This window comes from Oryx dammah, unplaced genomic scaffold, assembly GCF_014754425.2.
Source record: "Oryx dammah isolate SB20612 unplaced genomic scaffold, SCBI_Odam_1.1 HiC_scaffold_19, whole genome shotgun sequence".
Taxonomy (NCBI): Eukaryota; Metazoa; Chordata; class Mammalia; order Artiodactyla; family Bovidae; genus Oryx; species Oryx dammah.
The window spans coordinates 75,557,408-75,574,051 of record NW_024070203.1 but is presented as its reverse complement, the minus strand read 5'-3'; the positions used below and the strand labels follow the sequence as shown (position 1 = coordinate 75,574,051).

The following is a 16,644-nucleotide window of genomic DNA, read 5'->3' as shown; positions in this document are numbered from 1 at the left end:
TCAGATTAAGACACTTCTTGGAAAACTCAAGTTCAAATTAAATTTGCAGCACTTGTTCAGCTGAGTAACGGGACTGGGGAGTCCGACTGAGGCAACAGGTATAGAAATGCAGCGAGAAAGTCCGCCGGCTTGGCAGGCCCATGCCTTGCTTTTAGCTGGAAATACTGAATGAGCAAAGAGCAGTGCAGAGAGCATGAAGGCAGATGGCCCCAAGCCCAAGAGTCTGAGAACGTTCCCCTCCTGTTGTGACGAATAAACTCTCGCTGTCGTCGGAACATCTGGGCTATTGGCGCCGGGGCCTTGATGGCTCCTGTTCTAGGTTCTGATTAGAAGATGCGCTCACAGCCCCTGGACGTCTAAGCCCTGACTGAACCTTTCTCCTCAGAGGGGACCCCGCCTCTGTCCACCTTCTCACAGGGTTGCCAGCCCGGCCCAGAGGGCTCCCCAGACCATAATGTGCAACTCCCTGATTTTAGACAGAAGGGAACTTGAAAAACCACACGGATTCTCCTCCAGCACGCGCTTTGTTCATCTGAGAGGGCAGCAGAATCTGAACGTGGCTGGCGGGACGGAGGCCAGTGTTTTCCTGAGTGTGAGGGAGTGAGAGACGCGGGAAAGTGAAGCTCCGGATGGACGCCCTTCGTTCTGCAGCCCCGTGCTCCTCACGGCCTGTGAGCCGAGGGCGTCAGGCGTTCATCCGGGCGCGGCCGCCCCGGGACTGCACACACCGCTCACCTTTCACTTCCGGGTGGCTTCCTGAGAAACGCTGTGCTGACATGCAGTGATATTTTAGCACAGGGGCTCAAAGGTGACTGCTGTGTCACAAGAGGAAACCCAGTCCTGTGGCTTCAGACTCTGTCCTCTATTAAATGCAGATATCCTGGAACAAGCGGCACCATCAAAGGAGATCAAAGAACTGGATACTAGTACCAGTTCCGGTGCCGGTTCCTGAGAAACTGTGGGGCAACCTCCTCTAACTGGTCACAGGACACCTCCCTGAGGGACCATCGGGGAGGCTGGGACTCCACGGTAAACAGGTAAGGATGAATGACCCTCACACTAGACTGTGGTCATTTTCCAGAGAGCCACTTAGGAGGAAATGGATGCAGAGAGAAACTGGGAGACTGTGAGCCCCCGAAAGGGAACTTGACTCTGGCTCACAGCTGCCTGGCACAGAAACGTCAGCGCTCCCAGCTTGGAGTCATAACACGCGTGATGTTCTGGACAATTGCGTTTTGAGCCTTTAGGAGGCCTAGAGAAGAGAGGATTCTGGGATACTCCTCTCTGGCACGAGACTGTGGAATTAAGTAGCCAGAAAGGAGAGATCCCCAGTGAGTGCTTGATAGGTCCTTAATCACACACACAAAATGCCCCTGAAGGTTTCACACCGTAAACACTGCCTGCCAGGTTTCTCCAATAAAAATGAGATGGCTCCTGTTACTTTTTGTTCTTTACTTTTGAGGGCCCACTACTGCTTGAGTTTGGGTTATACCCATTTCAGGCAGAGAAGCTGTTTGAGCTTCCATTTGGGCACCCTGAACTGTGTCAGGAAGAGAATTTTGTTGTAGCTGTTACTGAGCTTAACATTGGTGGGTGGCGTGTATTGGCCTTGGGTTGGCAAAAGGGTCGATTGAAAGAGACGATTGCAATGTCTCCTGGCCGTCCAGCAACTTTTTAACCCACCTTGGCTCTTTTGGGAAATTCCAGCTTTATGAGCTCTACTTTCATTAGGAAGAAACCAAGAAAATCAGTTCCCAAACTCCTCTGCTATTAGGGTGCAGGCATATGAACTGAGTTCCACCAAACAGAGCACATTTGACTTGGAAGTGAGGACTTCTAAGGAAAAAGGCTCTGGGTGGAAATCGTATCACTGGCAAGAGGATAGTCGAGGGCTTTTTTTTTTTTTTCCCCAAAAGGGGATATAAATGGTATCAGTTATCAGAAATGGTATCCGCTAGTGTTGGTTGCCTCTTGGTAGAGCAGCCACAAAGCAGCAGCCTCTTTATCAGGGCACTTCTGTAGTATTGATTTGGAGGCTGTTCCATGAAATTGATTCTTCAGGCTCCCACCGATTCTGAGAGCTAGCTGATTTCCTTTTCGTAAACACCTTCTGCTTGATGACCGGAACCAGCCTCTGGGGCTTAGAGTGGAGCGCCCCGAAGGACTCGGCTGCCAACTGCTGTCTCCTCCTCCTCCTCCTCACAGACACTCTGGCCCCGAGATCTCCAGCCGCAGAAGTAGCAGGAGGCTCAGCCCGGCCTGCGGGAGTCCCCTCCTCAGACCTTCCCCTCTGCAAATTTCTTTCCTGCCCATAAGATCCATGCCTCCCATACTTTCCTTTTGGACCTGTGCTCACACATTGCCAGGCAAACAGCCCCTCTCTGGGAAACGCCCTGGGGAGGAAGTGGTCTCTAAACCCCACATGGCCACGTGAGTTGTCCTGTCTTTTCAAAACTTAGCCTATTGATGGAGAGAGAAACTCAAGTCCTCATGTGGCTCAGCCGTAAATGAATCTGCCTGCAGGAGACACTCCAAGAGACACCTGGGTTCGATCCCTGGGTCGGGAAGATCCCCTGGAGAAGGACATGGCAACCCAGTCTGGTATTCTTGCCTGGGAAATCCCATGGGCAGAGGCGCCTGGTGGGCTACAGTCCGTGGGGTCGCAAAGAGTTGGCTATGACTGAAGCGACTGAGCCCAAGTCCTCACTCCTGGAGAGAGAGGCTGGGTGCACCTCCAGCGTGGCTCCCTCTAGGAAGCCGCCTTGGAGTTTCCATTCCCCTTCCGGATGCCTGGACATCATTCCATTCACAGAGCGTTTGAGTTCCTCTTGCTTAGTTAATTCACCACTAGCCCAGGAAACAATTCAAAGAAATGCCCATTAACTTAGGTGATTTCTTCTTGCCTCTGATTAGAAGTATTTACACAATGTCAACTCTACGAGGACAGGGAAGTGTTCCTTGATGGATTAATCCAGTACCTAGAATCGTTCCTGGCACACAAAGGGGTGCTTAGCACATTGTGGCTGAATAAATGGTGAATACATGAATGAATTTACTTACACAGCACACTTTCTGCCAGACAACGGTCTCAAACATACTGTAGCGAGAATAAATAATATGACTTTGAAAATTTGTCATGTCTTGAGAGTTTCACACACAAGAAACATTTCTACCCATCTATTCTAGAAGCCTATAGTCATGTGGGGGGACCCAATATAAAGGCCCAATATATACTGATGAAGAATGGGTCACCCCTTCATAATATTTTTGGTATCACCCCTAAGAAAAATTTGTTGACACTTAAAACCTTTTGACTTTAGGCAGATCCCCCAAATCTCTACTATCTACAAAGCACCTTGTCTTTTAAAAAAAAATGAAGGGGCAACTCCACAATTGACATCTTCGGTCTCAAGCCTGCTTGATACTGGTCTTTAATGCCCTTGTGAATTAAACACGGGCCTCCCATGACATCATTCCCTTGCACATGGCCTTCAGGAGACTGTGGAGAGTCTCGTGTCAAATTCACTTTTAGTATGTGGCTGAGGCCATGCCAAAGTGTATGCATGCATCACCTCATTTATCCTTCAAGGCCCTTGATGGATATTAGTCATATAATAGTCTCCATCTGATAGATGAAGAAAATGAAACATCAAAAATTATTGGCTAGTGGATGGCAGTACCCAGATTGTAACCCTGTCCAGCTGACACCAGAGGCTGCAGCCATAACCATTGAGGGCTCTGCATCTGGTAGACAACAGGTTTCTAGCCCCCTTCTAATGTCTGTGTATGAGAACAAACACTCCAAGATGATTGTCACCCCAAATATCCAGTCTCCACTCTGGGTCTCACAGCATTTATTTGAGACCCACGGGAGGCTCCCTGAGAACACAGACAGCCCAGCAGGATTCCCTGTTTCTAGGATATGACTCTAGTTTTATACCCTGGTATGCCCCATTCACACAAATGCAATCTTTAAAAACCAAGTATCTAGAAAATTCTCTCTGTGCTCATTCCACAGAAAACAAAGACTCAGTTTTCTGTCTTATCTTTTCAGTCAAATATTCTGTTTCCTAACCTCACTCCAAGCACATTGGACCCACTCTTGCAGTTTCTCTGGTGGCAAGTGCTCCAGAGTGCCATGTGACTTCAGGGATAAAGATTGGCAGCAAAATTATTTGCTTTAATTTGCCAGGGTGAAAACCTTGTCACCAGTTACTGCAGCTCTTTCAGACTTACCTTCTGTTTGCCAAAGAAAGTTTGCCCGAATTGTTTACACGTTGGTGGGAAGTGGAGTGATATAGAGTGAGGTGGAGTCCTCTCTTTTCCAATCCCTTCACCCTTTATCCATTGAAGGAAGAATGAAATGTATAGACTATTTTAAAGATAACAGCCTCTCAGTCGTAGAGCTCTTTAATATAGTAAGCTACAAATAAATGATTTTTCAGATGCTTCAAACACAGTGTTTGTGGAGAAACATTTTCTTGTTGTTCTGAGGTCCGGATGTAAGGGGACTCTGGGGAGATTGTTAGCTGATGGAGGCTCCTATCTGAAATCCGATGTCTATACCTCTTCTTTTCTTTTTTTTTTCACAGGAAGGACACTTATGGAAATTTCCTTTCTTAGGACAGTGCACTGGGAATGAATATCCCCCAGAAGTCACGTGAATGTTGGCCTGAGCTGATTCTCTACTGGAGCCCTTGGCCCAATCTCATTGTTTTCTCTCCTGCTACCCGAAGACAAACCTAAAAATACAAACCCAAGTCTGTAGCCAACATCAGGGTAAAAACAAACAAAAAACAACCATTAAAACCATTTCCACTTCTTTGGCAGAACAGGAAGTCATCGCCCCAATAGAGGATGTTGATGCTTAAGTTCAGTAGAAAGACCAAGAAAAAGGAACTCAGCACAGTTAAGCCAGTTTTGGGGGCGGGGGAGGGGGTGGCACGGAGCATTCACTTCCCAACCTCGCGAGGAGGTTGCTAAGCAGAGTGTCTCCTTAGCTGCCTGGTGATGGGAAGGAGCCACGTGGTTCCAGGGAGGGGGCTTTGTCGCTGTCCCGGGCTCACCTAGGAAACCAGATCCTAACACAGCCCCTGATTACTTTGCCATGTCCACGACTTAGCGTTTTTTTCCTGGAATAGGAAAACAGCTGAGAATGCCGGGCAAGTCCTTCTTGCTCATATGATTCCCGTCTTTTGGTTTCTTGTCCGCTTTTTTCTGAACCCTGGGACCAGTTCCAGCCCTTCCTCATAAGGGTGGGGCCTGCAATTTGGTTTCAGTTTGATTTGTCCCAGTATCTAACTCAGTCTGGAGTTCAACAAAAAATTGGATAAACACTTTCTGGTGCCAATGTCTGTGTCTCACGGTGTAGACATCTGGATGTAATGTTAAATAAACATTACCCGCCACGAAAACCAGTTGGATCTGTTTGTGGTTACTTCAGCCCCGAGAAATTCCTTCTTTCAAGATTCTGGCCTGATACCTGTGGGAAGCAGCTTTTGACCTCATCAGGCTGTGAGTTAAAGCTAACCCTGAATCATTTTCTTCCTTTTTTCTGACCTGTCACACAAGGCTGGATGGCCCAGCTCCTCCCTAGAGGGTGGCTCAGTTTCTTCCTCTGATGCAAACCCTTGCTTGTAGCAGTTTCTGTTGAAACACTTTTCTTTGGGCCACATCCTCACCAAAAACAGTGGGGAAGTCTAGATATGATTCTTCTCATTTGCTTAGAGATCCAGGCAGCCTGTGGGAGCAGACATCAGAATTCCACCCTACATGACCTAACCTCGTGTGTGCTCTTGAAGAGGTTTTCCACCCACCACACATGGTGTTTCACCATACATACCTCCATTTGCCCTGAATTTAGGATCAAGGTGCCTCAGAAGTTGATTCACCTGCAATGTCTAACCATAGTTTCTATATGAGGCTCTTATGTTACCCATAATCTTATAACTGCCAATAACAACAATAACTAATAAAGGAGATCAGTCCTTGGTGTTCTTTGGAAGGACTGATGCTGAAGTTGAAACGCCAATATGTTGGGCACCTGATGCGAAGGGCTGACTCATTTGAAAAGATCCTGATGCTGTGAAAGATTGAGGGCAGGAGGAAAAGGGGACGACAGAGGATGAGATGGTTGGATGGCATCACTGACTCAATGGACATGAGTTTGGGTGAACTCCAGGAGTTGGTGATGGACAGGGAGGCCTGGCATGCTGCAGTCCATGGGGTTGCAAAGAGTCGGACACGACTAAGCGACTGAACTGAACTGAATGTCCATTGATCACTTGCTGCATATGCAAGGAATTGCAAAGCCCTTTGCATGCACAATCTCATTCAGTTCTTATCAAGACCCTGTGAGGTAGGTATCACTTATTCCATTTTGCAGATGGGGAAACTACGGAGTAGTAAGGCAAATAAGAGCAGACAGCTTATAAATAGCAGAGCCACCACTAACCCAGGTATATCTTTTAACATTTTTAAGATTTATCTTTGACTGTGCTGGCTCTTCGTTGCTTCATGTGGGCTTTCTCTAGTTGCAGCAAGTGACAAGTGGGAGCTACTTTCTAGTTGCGGTGCACAGGCTTCTCGTTGCCGCGGCTTCTCCTGTAGAGCACAGGCTCTAGGCATGCAGGCTTCGGTAGCTGCAGATCGTGGGCTCTAGAGTGTGGGCTCAGTAGTTGCGGCACATGGGCTTTGTTGCCCTGAGGCATGTGGGATCATCCCAGACCAGGGACTGAACCTGTTTCCCCTGCCTTGGCTGGCAAATTCTTAACCACTGAAGTCCCAACCCACGTATCTCTGACTCCAAAATCCATGCCTTTCATGATGACCTTAAACTGCCTGTCAGTTCAGGTTTGGTGAAAGAGAAAACAAACCCCAGTTTTATCACTGATGCTTGTTGTGTGACGTGCCAGGGGCAAGTACAGAGCTCTGATTCATTCTAAGCTCCCTCTCTCATGGTTGAATTTCTCCCTTGCCTTTGATGCCAGCAAACACAGGACTTCAAATGGAGGACGTAACAGAGTGATAGAGTCATTTAAAAATGGAGCAGAGGGAAGGGGCAGAGGAAAGTTGAGGGTGGAAAGCAGCTTCTTGGGGAAAGGAGAAGAAAGAACATTCTCTGAACTGTCTAGAAAGACTCAGCTGAGGGGTCATCCTGGAATGAGGATTTCAGGCTTCCAAGAGGACCAATGTTCTGACTGTGTGTTCCAGAATTTCCAGGCACCAGCACCCAGACACCCAAGGAGCTGAGGATGGCTTCCTGGTGGGCTCCACAGAAGTGGGTGGTCTTACACTGTTCTGACATTTGTGGTCTCTGAAAGCTGTATGCTTCTTGAGGGTTGACCAGACTCCCCGACCCTGTTTCCACCCTTAACCATCCAAAGCAGAAAGTCGCACCCACATGACCTCAACCACACAGCAGAAGAAAACACACACCAGTCAACAGCCCCAGCTTGCTGCCTGCAAGAGTAAAGTGCAGGGGACTTCCCTGGTGGTCCAGTGGCGAAGACTTTGCCTCCCAATACAGGAGGTGTGGGTTCATTCCCTGTCAGAAGATACCGCATGCCTCCAGCAGCCAAAAACAAAACATAAGCAACATTGTAACAATTCAATAAAGATTTTAAAAGTGGTCCACGTTTAAAAAGAAAAAAAAGAGTTAAGGGCAGGATGCTTGCTGTAGCAAGGTCTTAGATTACCAAGACTTCTTTTCCTTTGCATCCCTGATCTGAAGGACATTTTTATTGGCTTATAAGTTTTGGCATAAAGAATGAAAGTTAAATTAGCCTTGACAGAAATAAACATGTGCAGTTGTGCCATAACAGCTTTGAGGGGTATGTGTGTTTGTGTTTGTCGCCGGTAGGTAAAGCTTGGTGATGTGTAAGTTCACATTCCAAGGGTCATGTTCCCTTGGAACATGTATCTGTTGGAGTAAATTGAAAGCATGATACCATCAGTTACCCTTCAACCAAGCAGCCACCTGGACCCAGGGCAAGCTGGCACTGCCCATGTGCCCAAGGGCAGCTGTGGGTTGTAAACCCTTGTATCCAGGTTAATGTTTACTTATGTTCATATCTTCCCTGATAGATGGATGGAATTTGCCTAATGATTATATGTCCCTGAATAGCTAATCAGTGACTAAAGGAGCCAGTCACAGACCACCACAGAGGAGCAGTGAAGTTGGCCTCCAAGCATCTGCTCCCGAGGGCCCCGTTCCCGGGGTCAGAGCACAGGAAAGTTGCAGTGAACAGTGCACTTGGCTTGAGGAGCCCAGGGCTGTACTGCTGGGGGACTGTCGCACCCCTGATGCAGAGCTCTCAGCTCCGAACACAAGGGAGGCACCTCCAGAGCAGAATGTGGCCTGTCCAGCCAGCATGCCCCACTCTGGCCCTGCTTTCTGCAGGCCCCTTTATCATCTTGACCAGGGGACCTCTGTGCCCACTTCCATCAGGGCTGCTCATCCTCTAGCTGTCAGTCCTACAAATGTATATCGAGCACACATTGTGAGCTAGAGCTTGGGGATGCCGACGGGAAGAAGATGGGTGAGATCCTCGCCCTCAAGCAGAAGAGACAGAATGACAAAAGGACAGTTACAATCTGGTGTGCCACACTAGGGAGCCCGAGCCCTGGGTGCATCTTAGACACTGCGGAAGTCTCTTAGAAGAGAAAGAGGAAGTCTAAACCCAGGGGGCCAGTGAGGATTTGCCAGGTTAGGGGGTCCTCCAAGATATGTCTGCATCCTAATCACCAGAACCTGTGAATGTTACCTTAGATGGCAAAAGGGATTTTGCAGACGTGACGAAATTAAGGATCTTGAGAGTTATGCTGGGTCATCTAGGTGGCCCTTAATGTAATCACAAGTATCCTTCAAGAGGGAGATAGAGGGGTGATTTGACTTGAGCAGAGGAGAAGGCAGGTTGACCACAGAGGCAGAGTCTGGAGTGATATACTTTGAAGATGGAGGAGGGGACCACAGCCATGGACTCTAGGTGGCCCCTAGACGCTGAGTCTGTGCTTCCAGCAGCTCCTGTTGGATCTAGAATGGGTGGGCTGGTATTGGGGCCCTAGGAAGTGTGTTTCCACATCTTTGATGGTCACATTCAGATGTGAACCTACTACTGTTGATGCTCTCTGGGCTTTGGACCCTTTACTCAGGTGCCAGTGGCTGAGCCAAAATCCCAGGTGCCTTGTACTCTGCTAGTTGCTCCCAGATAGAACTTGCTACAAGGTTTCCCAGAAGGTTTCCAGAAGGTTTCCCAGGTGGTGCAGTGGTAAAGAATCTGCCTACCAATGCAAGAGACTCAGGTTTGATCCCTGGGTTGGGAAGATTCCCCTGGAGAAGGAAATGGCAACTCACTTCACTATTCTTGCCTGGAGAACTCCATGGACAGAGGAGCCTGGCAGGCTACAGTCCATGGGATCACACAGCTGAGTGACTAGGCATGCACAAGGGTTACACATTTAGACACTTGAAGGAGCCAGTCAAAACAAAATAGAGATTGGTGATGCGTGTCCTTTCTAAAAGCATTTGAAGTCAAACATTAAGAAGTACATCCCAATGCAGCCTTCAGACAACTTTATAAGCTAGATGAAACTAAGCTCTTTTCAAAATCAAGCTTCTCTCACAGTTTCAGCAGGAGGCAGAAGTTTTTTTTTTTTTTTTTTTGTAAAGGAGAACCCACCACTGTGGCTTTAATAAAAGTCTATTTGTGGTATGGGGGGCGCTGGAGAGGGAAAATCTGAGAGGAGCAGCTGCCAGAAGCCTCCTAATGCAGAGGCCTGAGGAGTGGACAACACCAGCTCTCACTCCTTGCTGCCTCCAGCTGCACCAGCCAAGGTTTAGATAAAGTCTGAAGAACATTGTTAATAACAAGCTAAACCACTTAGAAGAAGTGGTTGGTTCACAATGTGAACTCAAGACTAGGGTGTGTGGCCAAGAAGAAAAGCATTTGAGAGAAAGGGTCTTTCCTCTTAGGCAGTGGAAATGTTATAGCCCTTCAGGCAAGAATAAAAGACAAAAAAGCTTCATGACAGGATGTCCTTATTTAACAGGAGGTCTGGGGTGGGGGGAAACTCCTAGGCCAGTAAATGTAAATGATAAACTCTTTCTGGCAAGAGCTCTTTTCATTGAAGAAGTAGGGTAATGGGTGGCAAGAGGAAGATGACAATTGAGTAAATCAGCAGAGAACTGGAGGCCTGGAGCCATAATTTCTGACTTCTGTTTTCAGTCTTGGCATCTTCAGTCTTCATATCTACAAAATGGTGATAATTAACTTTGCCGCAAACCTTGTGCCTCAAGTGCTGGAAGGAAACAACAAAGACACCCTTCAACAAAGAATTCTATATTCAGAGGAAATACACTTCAAGAAATGAAGGTGAAATGGACACTTCTATATCAATGAAGATTAAAATAATTAATCATGAACAGATCTGAACTTCGAGAAATGTTAAAGAAAGTTGTCATGCTGAAGGGAGATGAGACCAGATCAAACGCAGATCATCAGTAATGAAGTAAACTAGAAATGCTAAATATGTGGGTCCATGTAAGAGTCTGTTTTTCTCTTAATATCTCTTAAAAACATGAGTGTTCAGAACAAAATTAGAGCATGTATCATAAGGTATATACAACATATATAGATGTAATATATATGACAACTACAGCTCTTAGATGAAGGCTATGAATGAAACTATATAATTGTAAAATTCTTACATTTTTGTGAAGGGGTACAATTATGGGAAGTTAAGAATATTTATTAAAATCCCTAACGTGCCTACTTAAAACAAATGAATGCACATAGGGATAGCTAAAAAGCCAGTAGATAGATTAAAGTATAATTATAAAAATTTAACTCCAGAGAAAGGAGGGCAAAGGACCTGAAGAATAAAAAATAGGTTGAACAAACTAAAAGCAAATAACAAATAACCACATCAATACATTAATACATTAAATATAAACCAACTAAACATCCACTCAAAAGTCAATGACTGTCAGAGTAGTGGTGATGCCATTCTTGTGATAATTAATCTGGGGTGCACTGAGTGCATGCTCAGCTGTGTCCAACTCTTTGTGACCCCATGAACTGTAGCCCGCCAGGCTCCTCTGTCCATGGGATTCTCCAGGCAAGCATACTGGAGTGGGTTGCTATTTTCTTCTCCAGGAGAATCTTCCTGACCCTGGGATTGAACCCGCATCTCCTGCCTTGGTGGGTAGATTCTTTACTACTGAGCCATATCATGATGTTATTGGTAAGTGATATATGAGAAGCAGGACTTCTAGGTGACACTGAAGAATCTGCAATAGATGTTGGATAAGATGGGTCTTCCCATGTCAGAGCTTGAGCTTGGAGAAGCCTGGCTTGGTAGGGAGGTTGAATTTCTCCTCCCTGCCCCCACACCCCAACACGTGGCTAATTTTGACCTCTGGGTGGTTTCCCAGCCTGGAAAACCTCCCTACCTCTTCTCCATTTATCCCATGCCTCCAAAGTCTTTAAGATTCCCCTTCCCCCTAAAACTTTCCTAATTCCCACTGAGCAGAATCTTATTGTATTGGTAACCTGTACAATTCCCATCCTTCAGTTTTCCTTTTTGGAAAATGATAATGAATATTCTTTCACATTCATACTTTCTCTTCCTATATTAGATATGGAAGGTGTGGTGAGCATTTGTCATTTTTTTGGCTGCTGAACCCCCTTCCAATGTTTGAGGAATTCTCTACCTCATGCATGAGTATCCCCTCCCACTGAAAATCAGAACCTTCCAGCCTCCCTTGCAGCTAGGATGTGGGCATGACTTTAAATTGGAAGCCCTGGAATCCTAGTCTTGCAATGATAACAGCAGTACCCTCACCAGGCTGTTCCCATAGGCTTAAACAGTGATACTTCCCACTCCCCAGCCTCTGTGGTTTCTGCCCATTTTCTCAGCCTAGTTCCCAGTTATACTTCTCTAAACTTTATTTTTCTTGAACCAGTCAAAATTTGTTTCTGTTGCTTGCAATTATGTAGCCTAAGACAAGTAACTTTGATCTATATAAGCATTTAAGATATTTAAAATTCAAAGATTCAGGATTCAAGGTAAGACCCAGACTCTGTCCCTTCAAGAAGTTTCCTGGCCATTTAGGCAGGCATGCTTACTTTTGAGAATCTCTGTGTGGTTCTCTCTTTGCAGAGGGCTTAGCTCTCCATCCAGAGATGGTAGGGGCTCTTCTCAATACCTCTTGTATCCCAGCAGAGAGGCTAGTCTGTAATATTGCTCTGTATATACTTGCTAATAAAAGTAATTTGCTTTCCACAATCCTGAACAATCCTGGTTGTTGTTGTTGTTTAGTTGCTAAGTCATGTCCAACTCTTTTGTGGCCCTGTGGACTGGAATCCATCAGGCTCTTCTGTTCATGGGATTTCCCAGGCAGGAATACTGGAGTGGCTTGCCATTTTCTTCTCCAGAGATCTTTCCAACTCAGGAATGAAACCCACATCTCCTGCCTTGCAGAGAGATTCTTTTCCTGGGAAACCCTGAACAATTATTATGAGCCAATAATTCCCACGTGTTCCCATGTGTGTCTATGTGCATTTTCTAGCTACAACAGGAATCCATTCATTTTTGGTTCTCTCTTAGTTCATGGTCTGAGGGCTCACTTAAGTTTTTTCCAACTTCTTTTTGGTCTTTAGCTTAAGGGCAAACTTATCTTACCCATAAAAGGTTAAGTTTTCTCACAGCCATGTCCATGGCCGGCGGGCTCTTTTCCTGCATATCTCAGAGCTCTGTCTTCTCCATTTAAACTGATACCCACAAGGCACACGAAGGACTGTTAACATGGCCCTGATCTTGGAGACCAAAAACCAAAACTGTGTACACAAGTTCAGGTTGGCAAAGCTATTGTCAAGATAGTTGAGGTCAACCTCATTCACTCAACCATGTTGGCTGTCTTAGAAAACACACCTGTGATGACATCTGCCTTTCCTGACTCATACCAAGAGTTTCTGCCCAGTTTCAAGTCTGTGGATTGTGAACATAAACAATATAGCTTCCTCTTCCTCTAGAAAGACCCCGAGGAGTGGGGAAGCCAGCATAAACTAAACTGCTGTCTCCTCTCCCATCTCTTCGTGCAGATGTGTCCTGGATCTGTGACCTCATCTATCAACCTACACTCAGGGATAGAGTGAGTACTTACTACACACTGGAAGTTGGCCCCAGAGAAATAAAGAAAACATGACCTTGCCCTCAAGAGTCCTAGGTCAGTTCAATAAATATTTATAGATTGCCCAATTAGGCAAAATGGTGTAGGATGATGTGCCAAAACCAGGGGTGAGTCTTGGCCTGGGGCTCTAAGGTGGAGCTATCAGGCCTTAGCTACTGAAGCAAGAGGCCCTAGGACCCCAGGGGATGCTGCAAGTCCCTTGGGGTGGGAGGAACAAGGTTACAGCATCTTGTGCCAAACGGCTAACCACAGCCAAGCTAAGACAGTGCCTGATAAAGATGCAGATTCCTGGGCTGCACCTTCAGAGCCCCTGGTTCACTAGCTCCAAGTGAAGGAGACCAGAAATCTGTATTTTAGTTAGAGCTACTGGCATTTCCCTGCTGTAATGGGACAGGCAGGGCATAACCTTTAAAAGAATGATATAACTAAAAAAGAGTTGTCATGTATCCAGCAACCCCAATCCTGGGCATATATCCAGAAAAACTACAATTCAAAAAGAGAAGTGCACCCCTATGTTCAAGCACTATTTACAATAGTCAAAACATGGAAGCAACCTAAATGTTCATCAACAGATGACTGGATAAACAAAATGTGGTGTGTATATATATATGTATACAGTAGAATATTGTGTGTGCATGCTAACGTGTTTCAGTCGTGTCTGACTCTTTGTGACCCTATGGACCCTTGCCTCCTAGCTTCCTCTGTCCATGGGATTCTCCAGGCATTGGAGTCAGTTGCCATGCCCTCCTCCAGGGGATCTTCCTGACCCAGGGATCGAACCTGCATCTCCTGCACTGGCAGGTGGGTTCTTTACCACTAGCACCACCTGGGAAGCCCACAATAGAACATTACTCAGGCGTAAAAAAGAATGAAATAATGCAGCAATATGGATGGACCTAGAAATTATCATACTTAGCTAAGTAGGTCAGAAAGACAAAGACAAATACCATATAATATAACTTATATGTGAAATCTGAAATAGCACTTAAGGGAAGATACCTATGAAACAGAAACAGACTCAGACATAGAGAACAAACTCATGGTTGCCAAAGGGGAGGGAAGGATTGGGAGTTTGGGATTAGCAGATGCAAACTAGTGTATCTAGAACAGATAAGCAACAAGGTCCTACTGTACAGCACAGGGAACTACATTCAGTATCCTGTGATAAAGCACAGTGGAAAGCAATATGAAAAAGAGTATATCTCTCTATATATCTATCTATCTATATATATATCTGAACCACTTTGTTGTACAGCAGAAATAAACACAATATTGTAAATCAATTATACTTCAACAAAATTAAAAAAAATTAAAGGAATGACATAATTTTTGAGTAGATGACGTAGAATGGTTAAAACCAACTAGCTCCAACATGGCAGAAGATTGGACTCCTAGTAGACCTTGAGCCTCATTGTAAATCCATGGTAATAGATTAGCATATGTTAAACGATACCCCCAGTGGCACCATGACAGTTCCAACGCCAACCATAAAAGGTCAAAAAGTGGGCATGGCCCAATTCTTGGAAGTGTCTGTCCCTTCCCCAAAATAGTTGGAATAATCCTCCCCCTCATTACCCTAGGAAATTACCCATCTCATAGAAACTAACCACCCCATATTTCACCACTGCATTCACCATTTGAAATGGACTGCATTCTGCCTATGGAATTGGAACAGAAGGGAAGGGGGCAGAGCACAACCTTTGAAAGAATGAACTAGTCCAAGGACACTACATAAACTGCTTGGAATGAAATAGGTCCAAGATGGCAGACAAGTCAACTTCCACTAGACCTTGATCCTCAGTTTATGCTCATTGTAACACATCGGGAAGCTTGGCAGGGCTTCCCTGGTGGCTCAGATGGAAAAGAATCTGTCTGCAATGCGGGAGACTAAAGTTCAATTCTGGGTCAGGAAGATACCCTGGAGAAGGAAATGGCAACACACTCTAGTGTTCTTGCCTGGAGAATTCCATGGTCAGGGGAGCCTGGTGGGCTATAGTCCACATGGTCACAAAGAGTCAGGCATGACTGAGCAACTAACACTTTCAGCAAGCTAAGTGACATACCCAGGGCACCATGACAGCTCCAACACTGACCGTCAGAATAAAAAAGTGGACAGTGGCCTAATTCCTGGAAACCTCTGTCCTTTCTCCAACATAGTTGGAATAACCCTCTCACTCATTAGCCTATGAAATTACCCAGCCCATAAAAGCTGACCATACCACATTCTGAGGCCACTGCCCTCACCCTCTGTGAGGGCCCACACTCTGTCTTTGGAGGATGTTTCTCTCTAAATAAATTCAGTTTTTACCTATCAATTTGTCTGTCACTGAGCTTCGCTGGGTCCTGAAACCAGGTATGTGATCTCAGTTGGAAGACTGTGGGTTTTGGCTGGATTCAAGTCCCAGGACGTGGGTTGAAGTCCCAGTGTGAGATGAAAGGATTCAGAATGTGGATCACTTCTTTCACGTGACTGAGGCTCACTCTTGAATTCTCTCCTGCTCCAAGCCAAAGACCCTCACTTGGCATCCATCTCAGGAACTCGCCCAAGACCTGGGACATGACTATCCTCTCACGTGCCATTTTCCCACAACCTCTTTACAAAGGATATGATATTAATAAATTTGCTTTTTACCTATCACTTTGCCTCTAGCTGGAACCCTTCTACACCGACATAAAGAGCCTGAGCTTCATTATGTCCTGAGACAAGTGGTGCAGCTTCAGTTGGAAGCTTGTATTTGAATCCCATCTGCGGTGCAGGCTCACTGAGGCTGCCACAGACACAAAACAAAGGCAGGGGTCATGTTTTGACCACAGTCCCGGGTGGCTCAGTGGTAAAGAATCTGCCTGCCAAGGCAGGAGACACAAGAGGTGTGGGTTCGATCTCTGGGTTGGGTTGATCCTTGGAGAAGGAAATGGCTACCCCCTCCAGTATTCTTGCTTGGAAAATTCCATGGACAGAGGACCCTGGGCTACAGGAAGTGGAGTGGCAAAGAGTTGGACACAACTGAATACGCACGCACACACACTAGAGAGTGGATTCACCTGGTATTCCTACACTCTCTGCCAGTGCAAGGTAAGTATGCTTCCCACCCTTTGGGGCTAAATTTGTGGCTGAAAGTTTCTATTAACTAATGGGGAGTCACTAGTTTCCAACACAATTTCAATAGTTTCATCTTGCAGAAAATCTAGGGGTTTTACTCCAGTAGAGGACTCTAGGGCTTCCCCTGGTGGCTCAGACGGTAAAGATTCTGCCTGGAGTGTGGGAGACCCAGGTTCGAACCCTGGGTCAGGAAGATCCCCTGGAGAAGGAAATGGCAACTTCCTCCAGTATTCTTGCCTGGAAAATCTCATGGATAGAGGGGCTTGGCAGGGCTACAGTCCATGGGGTTGCAAAGAGTCAGACATGACTGAGTGACTTCTCTTCACAGAGGCCTCTGCTTAAGGCCCACACA

The 16,644-nt window shown here is 46.1% G+C and overlaps 1 long non-coding RNA gene across 1 annotated transcript; it reads left to right on the top strand.

The window, feature by feature from the left end:
• The first annotated feature begins 761 nt into the window (after nucleotides 1-761).
• Nucleotides 762-5,414, top strand: LOC120878425. The gene is made up of 2 exons (XR_005724539.1): nucleotides 762-1,037; nucleotides 4,593-5,414. It is a non-coding gene; the product is annotated as an uncharacterized LOC120878425 (long non-coding RNA).
• The last annotated feature ends 11,230 nt before the right edge of the window (nucleotides 5,415-16,644 follow it).